Here is a 20,742-nt window from a genome sequence, read left to right as displayed (position 1 = left end):
TTTTTCACACGCGTTCTTAATTTCCGCATTGACTGCCGGTCTCCGTCGTGATTTGTCTAGGCAGTCTATCTAGGGCTTCAGGACCTGCTGAAGTCTCCACTGCCTCTTGTTCTTGATCTTCTGAGTTGTTTGTGACATCTGATTGCTCAATCCATGGCTTGACCCATTTCACCGGTATCCAATGGGGCTGTTCGTTACCTGTGGAAACACAAGCATATCCTCTTCCCCACGTAAATAACTTGCAAGGTCCCTGCCATTGTTGTAAAACTGGATAGAATACTGAAACTTGCAGCTGGTTTTTATCAACATTTTTGCTCCCACACATATGCCTAGTAATTGGGATCTGATCCTCAGTACCACGTGGCTGTAGCCAATTCAAAACATATAGTGCTTTGCTTATTAACTCTTGGGGGGTACAATGCCGCATGTCTTCCACCATTTTTAAAATGTTTAAACGATCCTTTAAGGTCCGATGTGCACGTTCAACAATAGCTTGACCAGTAGAATTATGGGGTACGCCAAAATTATGAGTTACCCCCCATAGCTGTAAAACTGTTTCTAATGACTGTGAGTGATATCCCGGGCCATTGTCTGTTTTAATTTCTGTTGGCACTCCCATGGCAGCAAATGCTGCCAAAAGGTGCTTAGTTACGCATCTGGCATTAGTTGATACATGAACAGTAGCCCACATAAGGTTTGAATATGTGTCAATAGATACATGAACGTATTTATATTTCCCAAAACTGGGATACTCCGTAACATCTGTTTGCCAAATTTGCAATGGTGATAGTCCCTGGGGGTTCACCCCTTGTGGTTGTAAGTTTGGAATGTTCACAGTCAGGGCAAGCAGCAATAATAGTTCTGGCTTGCTGCAATGGGAGATCAAATTGCTTACTCAGTGCTTTTGCCGACTGATGATAAAATTTATGGGATAGCAGTGCTTGTCCAAACAAATCAGGTTTGGGTGTATTAAAACAGATGTCTACATTGGCTACTACCAGTCGATCCGCACGCACATTACCTTCCACAATAAATCCCGGCAATGTTGTATGGCTACAAATATGATCAATAAAAAATAAGTCTGTTCATCTTTCTAATAACATCCATAATTTCAAAAACGTCTAATTACTTACAGTTTTTAGCAAGGATCTATGCATACGTTTGACTATCCCAATGACATATTGAGAATCCGAAACAACGTTGACAGGTGTTTTATCCCATTTTTTGAAAACAGAGCATATGGTTAATATCTCAAGCACCTGTACTGACCCCTCTGACAGAACGATTTTGGATTTCCAGGATCCATCCTGAAGATATACAAATCCCGCTTTACCTGTTCTGCTGCTCGCATCAGTAAAAACGGTAATTGCCTCCAGTGGGCTTTCACTGCAAATAGTGTGGTTCCATTGTCAACATTGTTTTAAACAATGGGTGAGGGGGATAGTGATTGTCCACTTCCCCATTAAAACCCATCAGAGCTACTGCAAGGCAGTCATTTTTCATCATGGCATTATTCACAATATCAAGCGACATAGGCAAAATAATTTTGTCCATTTGCTTCCCTGAAATTTGTGTCACCCTTGCCCCTGCTTTTTGAATGCACATTCCCAGAGCTTCAATTCTTGTGACTACCATTTTTAACATGCTAGCAGGCAAGAATATCCATTCTATTATTATCAATGGGCTTTGTTCCCGTCACTCATTCCACTGACCCAAAATTCCCGCAACTTCCTTATCTGAGTTATATACATATAAATTTATGGACAAATCAGAAACGTATCTGCCAGACATGGATGATGTGATTTTCTGCTCAATTGCTGTCAAGGCTTGCCACCCTGATGCACTTAGTTGTATTGCAGAAGTTAAGCTCTCGCTGCCCCGCAATAAATCCAGCAGCGGCTGTAAGTCTGTATTTGTAATACCACAATAAGGCCGGATCCACTGTAGGTCTCCGACAAGTTTTTGTACATCATGTATATTTTGTATGTCTTTGTGTAGTGACAGCTTTTGTGGACAAACAGAGGCTTCCGCAACTTGCAAACCCAGATATGTCCAGGGTGCTGTCAGCTGAACTTTTTCTGGGGCTATGACTAAGCCATACGCCCCAAGGTATAATTTAAGGTCAAATAATACCTGTTCATGTGAAAGTTGTTGTGCACAGACCAGCAGGTCGTCCATGTAATGATAAATCAGAGCCTCTTTCCATTTTTTGAGAAACGGTTCAAGAGCAATGTCAACAAAACATTGACATATAGTCGGTGAATTTTTCATGCCTTGTGGTAAAACAACCCAGTGATACCTTTTAGCCGGTGCATGTCGATTTATTGTTGGAACTGTAAAAGCAAATTTCTCACAGTCCTCTGGATGCAAAGGAATTGTAAAGAAACAGTCTTTAAGGTCAACAACAATCAAAGGCCAGTCTCTGGGGACCATAGTAGGGGTTGGAATACCAGGCTGTAAGGATCCCATATCTTGCATTACTTTATTCACTGCACGCAAATCTTGCAGTAAACGCCATTTTCCAGACTTCTTCAAAATGGTAAATACAGGAGTGTTCCATGGGCTTGTAGAAGGAACCAAATGCCCTGCTTCCACTTGTTCAGCCACGAGTTGCTCCAAAGCAGCGACCTTTTCTGTTGGAAGCGGACATTGATCAACCTAAACGGGGCTGTTCGTTAGCCATTTTAGTCTCAGGGTTGGTCGTTTGTCAATGGCCACTGCTAAAAAATGCGTGGACAATCTAACTCCCCATTGCGCTAAAGCATCTCGACCTAAAAGCCATACAGTAGTATTTAAAACATAAGGCCTTACATGTGCTGTCCTTTTGTCTTCACAGTCTTCAACGGTTATAAAATTCACGCTGATTTGTGTGGATTTCTGGCCTCCAATACCGGTAACCACAGTTTCGATATTTTGTAATTCCCAATCCCTGAACCATTCTTCCTTTGGAATTATGGTCACATCAGACCCTGTGTCAAGGAGCATATGTTTATGGAGTAGAGATTTTCCCGAAGGTCCATATAAATTAAAATGATGAACGGGTTTGGAAGATCCAATTATTTCTGTGAAGGCCACTAATGGTGTGTCAGTAGATCCGAATCTTCCGTCCCTTCGTTCAATGTTTCCGATACAGGGGATGCTAGCCTTGAAGGGTACCAGTTGAGCAATCCAGGTTCCAGCCATAATTGTTACAGGAGGAACAAATACTTTCACCATGATTGAAATGTTTCCTGTGAAATCAGCATCGATAACTCCAGGTAAAACAAATATTCCTTGTTTAGAAACAGAAGAGCGTCCTAAAAGCAATGCACTTACTTAGTCCATGACCCAAAGGCCCGGTAGCATTCAATGGAACAACATGAACTGTATCATCAGTTATTGTTGTGTCAGCGGCTATGGCCAGGTCAACTCCTGCACTTCCTTTTGTGGCTGCCCTGAGTCTTGAAAGACAGCCGGGCACACCGTCACCCCTGTTTGAGAGGCACTTGATATCTTGGCGCGCCTCATCCTGGCGCTCATCATTCCGTTTCCCTGACTGTTGAGTGTTAACGGCGTTCTGTCTTTTTTAAACCTTGATCGACAGTCGCTGGCTTTGTGTCCGAACTTGTTGCACTTGTTACAGACCCCAGAAAAGTTTGACCGGCAGCCGTTAGTCTGTGCTGGCATAGATCGAGGCTGTGTTGCTATGCGTTGAGGGCATGTACGTTTCAAATGCCCCAGTTGACCACACCGATAACACGCTAAAGGGCCTTTGTGTGGGCTGCGGTCTCCTTTTCCCTGTTGCACCATCGGTCGTAATGCTACAGCGAGTGCTGCAGCATGAGCTTCAGCATGTATTTTAGCTTTCTCTTGTTCTTGTATTATAGTAGCCAAATCCTCGTTTGCATTATTTGAATCAGGGTATATGCGAGGTATAATTTGTTCATGTTGAACGGTGGTATCTGGGGGCTGTTTTCTCGTAGGTGGATTTTTACTCACTCCCTGATTCTGTAGGGTTTCCTTTAATCGTACGGTTAGGGAGGCTTGGGAACTGTCAGATGGCTGATTAATATCGGCAGTCCCAGGGAGTGGAGCAGAAGTCAAGGGCACAGGAGCAGGCGGACAAGCTCCAAAAAGTCTCTCTTGCTGCATTATGTTTTTCTCCCCGCTTTTTCCCTTCACTTGCGGTTGGAGAGAGAGCAGCAAAAGCAGATGCAGCTGCTTTAAGATCTGCTTTCATTTCTTGCAGAGTTGTCTTAATCAATTTCTATAAAGTTGCAAGACCTTTAACTTCTTTAGAACCATCACTAATTTCATCCCATAGGGAGGTTCCGATAGCTTTCCAGGTACTAAGATCAAAAGCTGTACCCACTGTGACGATCTGACAAATTATAGTTAATGTCTCAAACATTCATTGAAGAACTTTTGTGAAGAAAACGGCCTCTGTGAAAAAGCTGCAGTTTTGTGAACAGGACAATGTGGCCGAAGGAGAGGGCCCCCTGGAGGGTGCGACCGCACTTCTCCAAAGCCACAAGTCCTTATCTTAAGTGACAAGGAGGAGCACAGCATATGCGCCTGGAGGAAGAAGGCCCCACGGAAGTTGGGACTGTGTCATGCCAGCAGAAAAGGAGAGGCAACTCTGTAATGAACACCACCCCCCCAAAGCTCACTGACCGATTCCAGAGAACCCCGGGAATGGGACTGCGCATGTGTCGTGGTTTAACCCCAGCCAGCAACTAAGCACCACGCAGCTGCTCACTCACTCCCCCCCATCCAGTGTGATGGGGGAGGAAATCGGGAAAAAAATAAAACTCCTGGGTTGAGATAAGAACGGTTTAATAGAACAGAAAAGAAGAAACTAATAATGATAATGATAACACTAATAAAATGGCAACAGTAGTAATAAAAGGATTGGAATGTACAAATGATGCGCAGGGCAATTGCTCACCACCTGCCGACCGACACCCAGCCAGACCCCGAGCGGCGATTCCCCGCCCCTCGACTTCCCAGTTCCTAAACTAGATGGGACATCACATGGTATGGAATACACCGTTGGCCAGTTTGGGTCAGGTGCCCTGGTTGTGCATGAGAAGCTGAACAATCCTTGACTTTAGTCTAAACACTACTGAGCAGCAACTGAAAACATCAGTGTTATCAACATTCTTCGCATACTGAACTCAAAACCTAGCACTGTACCAGCTACTAGGAAGACAGTCAACTCTATCCCAGCTGAAACCAGGACAGCATGTCGAGACCATCGACTAACACACTATAAAAGAAGGGAGAACAAGTCCAGAACTGGATCTCTACGCTGGCTGGACCAACGCTGGACCCAGGACTGGTGAAACCCTTCTCTTCTTTCTTTCTTTCTTTCTTTCTTTCTTTCTTTCTTTCTCTCTTTCTCTCTTTCTCTCTTTCTCTCTTTCTCTCTTTCTCTCTTTCTCTCTCTCCCTTTTCCTTCTCCCTTTTCCACAGTCCCTACACCTCATCCTTTGAAACATAAACCATTGACCAAGTCTGACACTAGGAGTGGATCTAGCCGCCCCCGAGCTCCTCTTTGAGAAGGAGTCCAGAAAGCAAGGGGGTCTGCTCTGAACCTCGTGACTCAACGGGAGGGCTCTCCTTCTGATACATTTCATGTTTCTTCTTCCATTTCTTTTTCTATACTTCCCTCCTCTTCTCAAACAGCAGCTTAATGACATGTTGCAAGGTTCATATTAACAAGTTCAAGTGTACTTGGACAAAGTTAGCTAGGTTGAATAAATGTTGATTGTTGTTTGAACTCCCCTGGTGTCATTTCACCTTAATTCTGACAAAGGAAATCCACAAACCTGGGTCGCTCCAACTTTGGGACGCGACATCTTAATTGGTGTCACGGACAGGGTTTCCTTTGTTGGATGGGAGTTTCTAATGGGATACTGGACCTCCACCCGGTGAACGGGTGGGGAGGATCTGGGAAAGATCTCTCAACACTAAGTCGGGAGAGATCTGAGCAGTGGCAGACATAGAGGCCTGGGAAATATCTGTGTCTGACTGTTCCACAGTTTTTAGAGAGGCTAACTGCCTATACAGGATTTCCCTTGTTGGAAGGGAGATTCTAACAGGATACCGGACCTCCACCCAGAGAGCAGGCGGGGAGGATCTGGGAAGGATCTCTCAACAATAAGTCGGGAGAGATCCGAGCAGTGGCAGGCATGGTGACCCGGGAAATATCTGTGTCTGACTGTTCCCCTGTTTTAGAGAAGCTAATTGCATATAAAGCCCACCCTTGCCCACAAGGAGTAGCCTGGGCACGAAACCACTGGCATGATCCAAAAGCCATTGTAGGAAGAATTGAGAAGCTTGCAAAAGAAGGCAGGTTTTGCCCAGGAAAAGGGAAGGCTGTAGTGTGTGCAGTGTTAGGGGCCGCACTCGCAGCAGCTCAGGAAGACAGACAGGAAACAATGAGAGCTGAGCAGGCAGATAAGGAGAAGATTCAGTCCCTGCAGGATTTAGTTAAAGTCCTGCAAGAGCAGTTAACTGCTGAGCGTAATACAACGCAGCGGCTTCATGCTGCCTTGTCTGATGCGTTAGATCGGGAAAGAATTTTACGAGCTGAGGCAGATGAACGATCTGACCCGGACTTAGACCTGCAAGGTCTAGAGGTAGTTCAAGTGAAACAGCAAAAATCTTTATACCCAAATCAAGAGTTAGAATGTACCAGAAAAGTTTTTTACCCTGAGGATGAAGAGATAGCAATGAGGCCATTAATTAAAACAGAAACCATAGACAATGGCCAAATTGGCGGAGCACGACATGTGACCATTAAGACGAAACCATATTCTGCCACTGAATTATCTAAAATTCAGGAAAAGTATATCCAACTAGCAAAGGAGACCGAAACAGAATATGTGTGGAGGGTGTCATTAACTGGTGGTGACTGGATTTTATTGTCAGAAGATGAAGCCCAAGGATATTGCGGGCCTGGAGTGTTCCTAACTACTGATGATCCTAGGGAACCATGGTCTCTGACGCAGCGGGCAGCTTACTGGGCAGGGGGAATAGACCAAATGGAACGAGGAGAACCAACACGGATAGACACCCCTTCTATAAATCAGTTAAACGAGAGCTTAGAGAAAACTGCTTGTCTCCAATTAATGCATGATAGGCGATTAGTGCCACAACAGCCCTCTCCAATGTTGTTAAATGCCAATCCCGATAGAATGACTCCTCTAATCCGAGGTTTACCAGATTCTTTGAAATTATATGCTGTCCAGCTGCAGGATAGATTACACGATGCGATAGCACCTAGAGGAGGCAGGCAGAATGCAGGAGGGGCCCTAACCTGGGGAGAAGTGGCACAGGAACTGATTAACTACGGCCGGAGAATGGGCCTCACAAGGGAAGAAAGCAGGGCTAAGCCTGCTATCCGCCGAATAGAAGGACCTGGCCAACCTCCCCCATCTAAGACTGTAAACACCAAAAAGCCATATGGGGATCAGCGAAACTTGTTGTGGGCAGAAGGGATAGAAAAGGGAATTCCCCGGGATGTGATGGACGGCTTGCCCACCTCTGTTCTAGAAAAGTGGTCCTAGGGTGGAAATACAAGAACAAGGAGCCTCCCCATACTGAGTTAGACATTCGAGACTATAAGGGGGCGAATGCATAGTTGCTGGCAACTCCCACTCCCCAAACACCTACTGCCCCAGAGGAAGGTATGGCTGTCCGCAGGACTGGAAACTAGACAGGCCATCCCCAGTAAGTGAGCCGGGGGACGACCAGTGGGTTTATTTAAGGAGGCTCACTGAAAATAAGACAGGACACCTGTTGATTACCTTTCCCCTTGGTCCCTTTAAGACCCCAGTAACTTTTTTAGTTGATACAGGTGCTCAGATATCAGCACTCCGGGCGGATGTTGCTAACCGCAATGGAATAATTGCAGATAAGAAGCAGATATGGGTCACAGATGTTTTTGGAAGCTCCCAACCACAGCTGACAGCTAAAGTTAAATGCTGGCTGCCAGGGGATTCATCCCCTGTTGAGGTTACTATGATACTAGGTTCTTTACCCACCAATATTCTAGGACTCGACCTCTTAAAGGGCCAGTTGTGGGTAGACTCTAAGGGAAGAGAATGGAAATTCGGGTGTCCCGCAATCTCTGTGAGGCTTTTGCAGTCTGCATCAACTCTTCCCCCTTCAAAGATAGTTAATGTCAAACCTTATGCTTTGCCTTTGGGAGCAAGGTAAGGGATCACTTCAGTGATAACTGAGTTACGGGAACAGGGGATAGTTATTCCTGTACACTCATCCTATGATTCCCCAGTATGGCCAGTCCGCAAGCCAAATGGGAAGTGGTGATTGACAGTTGACTATCGACGCCTGAACGCCAATACTGGCCCATTAACAGCTGCAGTCCCCAATATAGCAGAATTAATTGCAACCATACAATAACAGGGTCACCAGATTTTAGCAACCATTGATGTGAAAGACATGTTCTTTATGGTTCCCTTGCGAGAAGCAGATAGGGATCGCTTTGCCTTTACCTGGGAAGGTGTACAGTATACATTTACATGGCTTCCCCAAGGCTATTGCCACTCACCAACCATTGCTCACTATGCATTAGCCCAGGAACTAAATCAGATCACTCCCAAAGATGGAGTAAAAGTATATCAATATATTGATGATGTGCTAATTGGAGGACTGGATGCCACTGTGGTGGGGCAAACCCAGAGAGAAATCATTAATCACTTAGATAATTTAGGGCTCCAAATTCCTGCCAAAAAGGTGCAACTCCCATCACCTGAAGTAAAATTTTTAGGTATCTGGTGGAAAGGAGGGACTGTGTGTATACCTCCCGAAACCTTGTCCACCCTCGAACAAGTGAAATTGTCTGAAAATAAGAAAGAATTACAGCATGCCCTAGGCTTGCTAGTGTTTTGGAGAAAACACATCCCTGACTTTTCTATCATAGCTCGCCCTTTATATGATTTAACCCGTAAAAGAACTGCTTGGGACTGGACACCTGTCCATGAAGAGGCTCTGAAATTATTAATTTTTGAAGCAGGGATTTACCAGGCCCTAGGGCCGATACATCCAACAGACCTGCTCCACATAGAATGGGGTTTTGCAATTCATGGGTTATCTATACATATGTGGCAGCGTGGACCTGAAAGTTCTACTCGTCCTATAGGATTTTTCTCGCGTAGCTTTAAGGATGCTGAAAAATGGTATTCAGTTTGGGAGAAAGGACTCTTTGTGGTTAACCTAGCCTTACAGGAAGCCGAGAGAATTATACGACAGCAGCCCATTATCTTGCGAGGACCTTTTAAGATCCTGAAACCAATATTGGCTGGAACTCCTTCCCCCCCCCGCAGGAGTAGCTCAACGAGAAACAGTAAGGAAGTGGCATGCCCAGCTAGACCACTACTGTCACACTAGACAGATAGAGGAGGGAACACCCAAAATGCTCCAAATACAGGATCCCCCTTCTGATCACCCAGATACAGAACCCCCTCCATTGTACATCAAAGTGGCTCCTGATTTCAAACCCCATTTAAAAAACGTATGGTTCACTGATGCTTCCGCAAAAAGGGACGGAAAGATGTGGAAGTATCGAGCAGTAGCATTACATATTGATTCAGGGGAGCATGTGATAACTGAGGGAGAGGGTAGCGCCCAAATAGGGGAGTTAGTTGCTGTGTGGAGCGTAGTCGTTAAGGAAGCTGAGACAACAGAACCAGTATACATTTATACTGACTCCTATGCAGTGTTTAAAGGATGCACTGAATGGTTACCATTTTGGGAACAAAACCAATGGGAAGTAAACCAAGTGCCAGTGTGGCAAAGAGACAAATGGGAAGAAATACTGAATATCGCCAAGCAGAGATCTTTCTTGGTAGGCTGGGTTGCTGCACACCAGACAGGGGATAACCCAGCTCACCTCCTAAATAACCAAGTAGATTCCTTAACATGTCTAGCCAGTCTTGCCATCGATAGTGAAGCAGAGAAATGGGAACACCTTCTGGAGTGGCTGCATGTGAAGCATGGCCATTCAGGGAGTAAAGACCTGTACAAAGAGGCTATTAGCAGAGGATGGGCCGTTACACGAGAATTATGTAACACTGTTATTTCTGCATGTGGTCAATGTCGTGTTCGTTTGGAAAAATATAACCCTTTAAAAGAGCAACCCCTACATTTAAGGACAAACAAAGGTTTATGGCAAACGTGGCAAATTGACTATATTGGCCCCTTTCGGGTATCAGAGGGAAAACGATATGTGTTAGTAGGACTTGAGGTAGTATCAGGACTAACACAAGCTGAAGCTGTATCCAGAGCAACAGGAGAAAATACAGTGAAAAGTCTTAAAGTATGGTTTAGCTGCTTACCCAAGCCTCAATCAATTCAATCTGATAATGGGAGTGGTGCAAGAATGGGCTAAGGGTGAGGAAATCCAGTGGGTTTTTCACACCCCTTACTACCCTCAAGCTAATGGTATTGTGGAGAGAACAAACGGACTTCTAAAACGAGCTCTGAGGCCCCATGACCGAGGGTGGGCCTCACAAGTACCAGAAGCAGTATACCAAATTAATAGCTGGTGGGGGGTAAATGGCTGCCCCCGACTCCTAGCGTTCTTTCCCACACCTCCTTCTATTGTTCCAGGGACGAAAGGTGGCAAAGACCCTGCACACTTGCTCCACTATGCTGGACAACCAGTATTAGTGTAACTACCCACTGTGGGGCAAGTGCCCCTAACCCTAAAGATGCCCCTTAACCTCTATTCCTGGGTGGCCACAGATGCTCATGGTAAAGAGCATCCTATCAATACCTGATGGATTGTCCCATCCTTCTAAGTGGACCTTCATGTTCTGAGTTAAAGTTGCTCCGATGTTAAATGGCTGATAAGAATGTTTTTTCTGTATCCCACTAACTGGATTCTAACAAGTATATTAGTGAAGTTTAAGGCTAGTTTGTATGCATCTATAATAAGTAACACATCCTACACATGGCCTGTATGAGGTTGTTTTACAGAAGCTGCATGAGCACCTTGGAGAGTGCACCTCAGCATCTCGGATGGATCCCAACCACTAGCAGCACTGCTTGGCATCTCGAATCCTATCCCTCTAATGATTGCTTATTTTTGTATATATTTTGCAGGTTATCAGAAGCCCACAGCAGGACTTATGTTTTCACTTGATGAGTGGGCCATTATCTGTATTGTTTGTTTGATTTTGGTTGTGATATTCTTATGGTATAACAGGACAAGATGGTTTGGAACTCCTTCCTCCTTGCCTTTCTTAGCTTTGGTGCATCTGGACAAGGAGAAAGGACCTCCAGTTTAGCTTGGGAAGTGATACAAGGATTTATACATGTCTGGAATAGAACGGATCAGGGGATCTGTATTCAGATTCCTACTTCTGCCGAGCAGGGGATTAGATTCGGTTTGATACCCATGAAGCTCAATATTGGAAAACACAATATGACCAATGGCATTAAAGGGTTAGTAGATGCTCCTTTTGAGTATCAATATCAAAGTGATTATACCTCCTCTGGTAGATGGTGGCAAGATGAAGCAGCCTTCTATGAGATCCCTCGGGACACGGGGTGGTCTGACTTAATAACCAAAACTTGTAAGCGATGGAGATTGGAGGTCAGTCGTGAAATTGGTACTAGTCATAGCCCACCGTGTCCTCCAGGATTCGAGGAAGCCTATTCCAGATGATTCTGACCTTCTCCATCCTGGTGGAAACTAACAGGCTGCCCTTCCTATCACAATATATCTTGTAATCTAGTGCCCTTTTGGCCTGCTTCCCCGGAAATTATCCCTTTTGAATTACAATATAACGTAAAATGGGATTCAGCTTGGTGTGTTCACATACCTGACAGGAAGGGACAATATCCTTCAATGAATAGCGCCCACACTGCTTGTGGATGGTCAGTGAAACACATGTTAAAAAACCAACCTCTTCACTTATTAAAGAAAGAATTTGTGGGCACACCCAACCCCAATGATGCCCATTTGCTAAACTGTACCCACATTATAGATTGTGCCACAGGAGCTGGCAATCCCATCGAAACGTGGATCAGTTTGGAAGTTAGAACCTTAATTTGAGATATGTGCACCTGTTGGGGATATCCCAATTTTGGATACCGAAACTGGGATAACCAATGTAGTCAGATCACCAATAATGTTAATATCTGGCTAAAATGTGGAATTCCCATTAACTACTTCTGAAGACATAAGGTGGGGGAGGGTAATCAAATACCTTGGGGAGATGCAGCTACTTGTCAAAATGCTTTGTATGCTGCCCCTGAGGGGACCATCTGGGGGTGCTCAGACAGCAAAATGTACTCGCACTTGAATGTTATCGAACAGGCTGGATTGGGGTGTGGTTTGGGAATTCCTACTATGTGTCCCACGCGAATCTTTGAATATACCACACCAACTATTCACAGGAAGAAACGAGAACTTGATGACCCAAGTAGCACCCAGAAATGGATTCAAAGCATTTTAAAACCCGATTATTATACCTGGGGACAGAAGGTATCGTTAGAGCTAGAAGCATGCTTTGCAACATCTGGGTATATTGTTCGGCACCAATGGGTGCTAGAAAACCTAACTGGGCAAGTACATGTATCAAGTAATTGGAGTCAATATGCCTTTGGGGAACTAAATCTTCAAGTGCAACAGGTATCAAAAAATGACATTACAGAATCATTTAGCCTTAGGTACGTTATTGTTAAAAGAACAAGGTGTGCATGGTATGTTGAAATTGACTGAATCTGAATGTTGTATTACCATTCATAATGCCACGACCTCCATTGAAGAAGCCCGGGCAAAGATGAAGGAGATTGCCGACCAGACAAGAGAACTCTACCATGCAATGCAACCAGCTGACTGGTTTGATTGCTGGAATCCAAACTCATGGCTACATTCCATTTTAGGATCCTTGGGACTGACGGGATGGGGAAAATGGCTTGTAAATATTGGACTTATGATATTAATTGGATTTGTATGTTTAATAACAGGCCTTGCCATAGTAAGATGTATGATTAGCCGCTTACTATCCTCAGCTGTCTCTCTCTCTTCTCCTACTGTCCGCTATATCAAGATCACCAGAGATGAAGATGATATGAATGAGAATCAAAGTCCAGTGACTGTTTGAGCCACAGGGTGGTGTGACAGTCTGACAAATTATAGTCAATGTCTCAAACATTCATTGAAGAACTTTGGTGAAGAAAACGGCCTCTGTGAAAACGCTGGAGTTTTGTGAACAGGACAATGTGGCCGAAGGAGAGGGCCCCCCGGAGGGTGCGACCGCGCTTCTCCAAAGCCACAAGTCCTTATCTTAAGTGACCAGGAGGAGCACAGCATATGCGCCTGGAGGAAGAAGGCCCCACGGAAGTTGGGACTGTGCTTCTATCTTAAGCGGTCATGCCAGCAGAAAAGGAGAGGCAACTCTGTAATGAACACCCCCCCCCCCAAAGTTCACTGACTGATTCCAGAGAACCCCGGGAATGGGACTGCGCATGTCGAGACCATCGACTAACACACTATAAAAGAAGGAAGAACGAGTCCTTGGCGCACACCCTCTGGAACTGGATCTCTACGCTGGCTGGACCAACGCTGGACCCAGGACTGGTGAAACCCTTCTCTTCTCCTCTTTCTTTCTTTCTTTCTTTCTCTCTCTCTCTCTCCCTCTTTTCCTTCTCCCTTTTCCACAGTCCCTACACCTCATCCTTTGAAACATAAACCGTTGACCAAGTCTGAGACTAGGAGTGGATCTAGCCGCCCCCGAGCTCCTCTTTGAGAAGGAGTCCAGAAAGCAAAGGGGTCTGCTCTGAACCTCGTGACTCAACGGGAGGGCTCTCCTTCTGATACATTTCATGTTTCTTCTTCCATTTCTTTTTCTATACTTCCCTCCTCTTCTCAAACAGCGGCTTAATGACATGTTGCAAGGTTCATATTAACAAGTTCAAGTGTACTTGGACAAAGTTAGCTAGGTTGAATAAATGTTAATTGTTGTTTGAACTCCCCTGGTGTCGTTTCACCTTAATTCTGACAAAGGAAATCCACGAACCTGAGTCGCTCCAACTTTCGGACGCGACACCCACTCTAATTAAAAGGTTTCTGTCCTTGCTCCATTGTAGAAGCCACTTTAAACAAGCTTTATCATATTTTATGCCTCTCTCTGAGAGTATGTGTTGGGGGAGCTTAACTAACGCTTCTTCTTTGGAAAGCATAGACCCCATCTCCTTCTCCGACCACTCACCTCCTTTACAGGCGAGTCCTTTTTAATATCCATCTCTGTTTTTTCAACCAGCCTCATAAACGTCTTTATGGCTGCCTTTTCCTTTGCAGATGCTGAGATACCCATGCTGCCTTTTATCATGTAAGCTTATGATTTCTGCCTCTCTCGAGCAGCCCGGCGCTTTCTTCTAAGCCCACCGGCATCCACAGCAATCTCACACACCTTTTCAGTTGTTAGTGTTCCCCTCTTGTTCCTTACCGGATCACGTTGGAGGTCGCCAGATGTAGAGAAATTCCATGTGGGGACGGATGACAGGACACCAATATGATGATCAAAGTCACCAGTTTATTGAGCCTAGCTGATCATTCTTATACAATTCTCTTGTTGGAGCGGCGGAGGAATGCACATAAGTCGACCCAATATGAGTGATAGAAGTGATTCAACTTTATTTGCACGGATAGCTCATATTTATACAGTTTGTGAAAATTATGCCTACTAGTCCTAATATGATTGGTACATTGCTAATGTTTATTCATTACTAAAACACACCCACTTGTGGTTGGCAGCTACGCGTGTTCCGTAACTTTCTCATGAGAACTTCTTCAAAAGTTACTTGTGAAGTTATGCCAAGGTCACACCGCCCCTGTCTTTCTCCTGATAACAGCGAGACCAGCTATTGTTTTTCTCCCAATATCAGTAAAGCCAGCTATTTTCAGCCAAGGCCTAGTCTTGCTGCTCAAACTGACATTCTTTCACACAGAACTCTGCTCGCACAACTTTTCCACAGGCCCATGTCCTTTTTCAGCAAGCCACTTCCCAACAATTCCCCCTTTTTCTTTTTGTGCGAGTAGAGCTTGGTGTGTTAGCTTTGAGACTCTTCTCATCATGTACCCATACGCAATTCTAACTATTACACAGATTAATATCAATATACCCAGCCATCATAAGGCTTCCTTAATCAATGACATTAGCCATGGTGTTATCCCGCCGAATATTGACTGTAACACCCCATCAAACCAACTAGTTTCTTGCTGGATCTTTGTGTATGTTTCTTCAGCCAATCTATTTGTTTGTGTATAGCTTGAGGTAAAATTTTAACACCTGCTGTATTGCCCTTTGCAAAGATCTGTGAACACAATTAATTAAACACAGTAAAAACAACATTATACCTAATAAAATACATAAGCACACAAAAAGAGGTTTGATTAATAGCTTTAGCTAGTGACACCCAAACATTCTTACTGTCCCATGGCGTTAACCGATGTGGATCAATCACCGGTGTCACTGTCATGCTGCTTACTACAGTCAGTGTGTTCCATATCAATCTCAGCATAAGGTTTCAAATTTATGGGTAAATCAGGAACGTATCTGCCAGACAGGGATGATGTGATTTTTTGTCCAATTGCTGTCAAGGCTTGCCGTCCCGGTGCACTTAGTTGTCTTTTAGAAGTTAAGCTATCGCTGCCCCGCAATAAATCCAGCAGCGGCTGTAAGTCTGTATTTGTAATACCAAAACAAGGTCGAATCCACTGTAGGTCTCTGTTTAAATCTTTCTCCCTCTTTTTGTTTTTGAGCAATCCAGGCTTGCTTAATAACTTGGGATACCATTTTCCTTAATAAGCTGAACAAGGTAAAACTATTACAATAGCTACAATCACAGTAACTACAATAATGCCCATAATTCTTTGAGCCAACCTGTTACCCCTAATGACCCAGACCATGAGGACTATGAGGAAAATGAACCATCCATACATTCTTGTGCCATCTTGCTCCACGAACTCAGCCCAGCAATCGGTAGGTGCCAGCTTTCCGTGGGCGTCCCCACAAAGACAACGACGGCCTCACCGTACACCAGCCCGATGCTCTTCGGAAAATCCCGGTATTTATACATTTGCAGAGGAATGCGTTTTAGCACACGTGGCCAGCGGGTGCCAAAAGTCCGCCTCGGTTGCAATCTATGACGCATGCGCTCGCTGGCCAGGCGCGCTGCACGAGTCATAGCCATCTTGTCTATTGGTTCGTGGGCTTTACGATACAGTTGCGATGCACAGAGAATCTTGACCTGTTATGTTAGCCAAGGTGACCTATACATTAGTTTTCGGCTGAGGTAGTATTCATATTGCCACATCATCTATGATGCTCCAGATGATGATGGTCGTGCAAATCGAACAGGAGTCCATCGTGGGCCTGTATCTGTGGAAACACAATCAACCTCGTTCCCAGGTTATTAATGGAAATAGATCTTACCCCTGATTTTGGCTTTAACTAACTTTTACATTTACCCCACACTGTCTTCCCGTAATCACGCTATGTTTAATCAAATTATGCTTAACGCACTTTTTACCTAAAGCAAGTTCTATATACAATAAGGCACGCTGTTCTAAAAACCTCTCTGAAGGACTCGGTGTCCGCTAGTAATACTCTATTAGTTAGAATCTGTCGGATCAGTGGCTTCAGCACCCGCCGGTGCCGTGCCAGTTGCCATTGGGACAATTCCGGGTCCAGCATCAGTGCGAAGCCATGGCTTGACCCACTTAGCCGGGATCTCCCAGTAAGTTTTACTTCTGCTGATCCGCACCATTTCCCGGATTCTGGGTCCTTATACATTACCATGATTCCTGTACTTTGTTGCGTCCTTTCTGCCTGTAAAAGAACATGATGCACTACCATTGGTGGGTCTTTGTGATCACCTGTCAATCTAAGATAATTTAGCACAAATAAGGCTTTGGCCAATCGTTCCTCTGGGAGTAAGCCCTGGGTTCCCCCCTTTTTGTTTTTGCAGCATGTTCTTTTAGGGTTTAGTTGGCCCATTCAACAATAGCCTGTCCTGTGGGAAGATGTGGAATACCAGTACCGTGGTGAATTCCCCACAAATTACAAAATCGAGCAAATCGTGTAGAACCGTAGGCTGGGCCGTTGTCCGTCATAATTTCTTTAGGCACACCCAGTACTGCAAAAGAAGCGTGAAGATGTCATTCAATATGTAAGGCCTTTTCTCCAGTTCGTGCCGTGGCCCACATGGCAGCAGGATAGGTATCAATACACACGTGCACAGAACGCTTTGCACCAAACCACGTGACATGGGTGACATCCATTTGCCACAGCTGCAATGGCAAAAGACCTCGTCGGTAAACCCCACGGCCCAAGCCCAGCCCTTCCTTTTGACAATCGGGGCATGCTTTAAAGATACCTTGGGCGTCAGTAAGTGGTAAGTCAAATTGCTTTGTTAACATGCTAGCGGGTTGGTGCAAGAACGCATGTGATTGCCGTGCTTTGTTGAAAACGATTCCCTGGAGGAGGCTCCCGTGGCGCTGCAACCAATTGGTCAGCTCTGTCATTTCCTGTTTCTCATCTGCACAGTGTTCTCATACCCAATAGTTCTACCAGAGGGGTCATATTGCCATTAGTGATACCGCAAAGATTCCGCACCCACTGGATATCTCCCACAAGCTTCTGGACATCATGTAACGTTGAAATTTCTCATGTTATTTGAACCTTCTGAGGTTTAACACTGCTAACATCTATGTGCCACCCCAAATACTTCTAAGGTGCTGCCTTTTACACCTTTTCAGGAGTGATTATTACTCCGCGATGGCTTAAGATGTCCTGCAATTGAGTTAAAATCTCATCCTGTGGCAAGTTACTGAGGAAACTGCTTTCTTACAGGCTCTGATGCCCAGGCCACATACACCTGACACATCGTGGGGGAATTGCGCATTCATTGCGGTAACACGACCCAATGGTATCTCTTATAGGGATCTGCCTTGTTAATCGATGGTACCGAAAAGGCGAACCGTTCAGTGCCATCTGGGTGCAATCTTTTAGATCTATAAATAACAAATCCCATTCTTCTGGAAGCATAACTGGAGACAGCAAACCTGGCTGCAGGGCTCCCATACTGTCCATCACCGCATTCACAGCTCTGAGATCATGTAACAGTCTCCATTTCCCACTTTTCTTGGGAATGGTAAATATTGATGTATTCCATGGACTAGTAGAAGGGACAACATGTCCCGCTCTCAATTGGTCTTCAACTAACCCTTGTATTTTTAGCAGCCTTTCAGAATTTTGCAGCTACTGATCAATCCAAACAGGCTCATCTGTTTTCCAGTTAATTTTCAGAATTGGCTACCCCTCAGTGACCGCTCCTAAAAAGGATGCGTCACTAACATTGCCTTCATTTGGCTCAATAAATCACGGCCTACGAGGCCAAACAATTCAGTTGGGGTAGTCATGACATACGGACACGTCGTAATGTGTTCACCATCGGGGAACACAAATGTAATTGGTAGCTGACTTACTAAGGTGGCTTGTGTGCCCCCTATCCCAGCAATACCAAAATTTGGATTGATCGATGGCCATGATGGAGGCCAAATGCATTGTAAAATAATCGTAACATCAGCTCCTGTATTGATTGTCATCGGTTTCTTGACGACAACTCCATTGGGCCCTTCCAATTGCACTACCTTTTCTGGTTTACCTCTTGTTGTGTCCATGGCAAAGTATACCTGCGGTTTCCCTGTGGAGCCGAATCCACCATCTCCACGTTGTACTTCACCCGGGTTCGGAACACACGACCTGAATGGAACTAATTGTGCTATTCTGGTACCTTTAGGAATAGAAACAGGAGGGATTACAACATGGATCATAATTTTCACAGTCCCACAATAATCTGCATCAATAAGCCCTGGGAGCACCAGAATTCCTTCTAGAGCTGTTGAAGATTGCCCCATTAAAAATGCACTAAGTCCAAACCCCAATGGTCCCTTTATGTTGACTGCGGTTTCCACATCCACTCCGGAGCTTCCTGCGGTGGCGGATCTGGTGGTTGTGAGGCTGCCTGAGGGCTGGCAGCTCAAGCCCCTTGCATTTGTGTCGCCGCGCGAGGGGCCTTCGCGGTCGGTGTAAAGTTTCCCTTCTTCCTGTATTCTTGGTGGTATGGTTATCTTTCTTACACTTGTTGCAGCACTTACTGTTAGCAGTAACTGTACATTTGCTCCTAATGTGTCCACGTTTGCCACAGTTAGAACACTTGACCAAGGGTGTCTTACTGGCCTTGTGTTTCTTTGTAGCTCCTTGGAGAGCTGTGGCAGCATAGGCTACTTTCTGTGAGTCCACTGATCGATCCGTGTATTCTATCATATCAACGATGTCTGCATTTTTCGGCCAATTACACAATGCTTTGCGTGTCTTTTCAGTAGCATTTTCAAAAGCGAGTATTTTGAACATGTTTTCTTTCATGCCCTCGTTCATGTCAGGGTTGTCATAAATTGTATTCTCCTGTTTCACGTGGGTAAAAGCATGGCTGTGCATATTGTCTGGTATGGTAAGAAAAGCTTGATACGCCAAGATCTGTGATAGATGATGAACCTCAGTGACACATTGTAACTGAGCGTTCCCTGATGCGAAGGGTCCAGTACCCATCGGCATCTGCGTGGTTACTCCCCATAGGGGATCTGTTTGTTGTCGTGATGTTGCTTGTTCCCCATCACAGAGCTTCTCCCACTGCTGGAAAAACACTAACATTTGGACGGGTGTCAAAATCAACTGTGCTAGCTGTTTAATATCTTGAGGTATCAGCGTATCAGCAGAAAAAATGAATTGCAGTATTTGGTGAGTTAACGCAGATTTGATTCCGTACTGACTCACAGCATTCCTTAATTTCTCAATGACCTTCCAGTCAAACACCTCCCATTTTTTCTGTCCATTTGATGCAATAACTGGGAATGCTTGGAGCATAGTCCCTTCTATAATGGCATCTGTTATTACACCCCTCCAATGTCTCTGCCTTTTTTCTGCAGCGGCTATTACAAGCGGCTATTACAGGCGGCTCCGCGTCTATCACGGGTGCGGTTGGTTTCCCCGTCTCTTTTCTGCATTTCCTTTAACAATTCTAACATTGTCTCTTTTTGTTCTATTATTAGAGTAGCCAAGTCCTTGTTTGCATTATTTGAATCAGGGTATATGCTAGGTATAATTTGTTCATGTTGAACGGTGGTATCTGAGGGCTGGTTTTTCGTAGGCAGATTTTTACTCACTCCCTGATTCTGTAGGGTTTCCTTTAATCGTACGGTTAGGGAGGCTTAGGAACTGTCAGATGGCTGATTAATATCGGCAGTCCCAGGGAGTGGAGCAGAAGTCAAGGGCACGAGAATAGGCGAACAAGCTCCAAAAAGTCTCTCTCGCTGCATTATGTTTTTCTCCCCGCTTTTCCCTTTTGCTTGCGGTTGGAGAGAGAAAGCAGCAAAAGCAGACGCAGACACTTTACGATCTGCTTTCATTTTTTACAGAGTTGTCTTAATCAATTTCCATAAAGTTGCAAGATCTTTAACTTCTTTAGACCCGTCACTGATTTCATCCCATAGGGAGGTTCCGATAGCATTCCAGGTACTAAGCTCAAAAGCTGTACCCACACTAATTGAAAGGTTTCTGTCCTTGCTTCATTAGTTTTTTTAGCTGATTTATCATCGTCAGTTATCATATCCCATAATACGTCTCCTAATCTACACCATTCACTCTCCTCAAATAATAAATC

General features: G+C 44.8%; 2 protein-coding genes and 1 pseudogene across 2 annotated transcripts in view; 2 read left to right on the top strand and 1 right to left on the bottom strand.

Annotated features, from left to right (window-relative positions):
- LOC126035248 (junction-mediating and -regulatory protein-like) overlaps window positions 1-19,571 on the top strand; it is a 440,369-nt gene extending 420,798 nt beyond the window's left edge. Inside the window, exon 11 of the transcript XR_007504873.1 lies at window positions 18,513-19,571. The gene's annotated coding sequence lies outside the window, so the exon portion shown is untranslated. The remainder of the gene's footprint in view (window positions 1-18,512) is intronic.
- The window catches only part of LOC126035357 (uncharacterized), a 503,584-nt gene that overhangs the window by 374,561 nt on the left and 108,281 nt on the right, over window positions 1-20,742 (bottom strand). The gene's annotated exons all lie outside the window — the stretch shown is intronic.
- Window positions 13,059-20,742, top strand: part of LOC126035541 (cardiomyopathy-associated protein 5-like) — a 51,291-nt pseudogene continuing 43,607 nt past the window's right edge.

The sequence above is a fragment of the Accipiter gentilis genome, chromosome W (assembly GCF_929443795.1).
Source record: "Accipiter gentilis chromosome W, bAccGen1.1, whole genome shotgun sequence".
Lineage (NCBI taxonomy): Eukaryota > Metazoa > Chordata > Aves > Accipitriformes > Accipitridae > Astur > Astur gentilis.
This window is presented reverse-complemented; position numbering and strand designations above follow the sequence as displayed.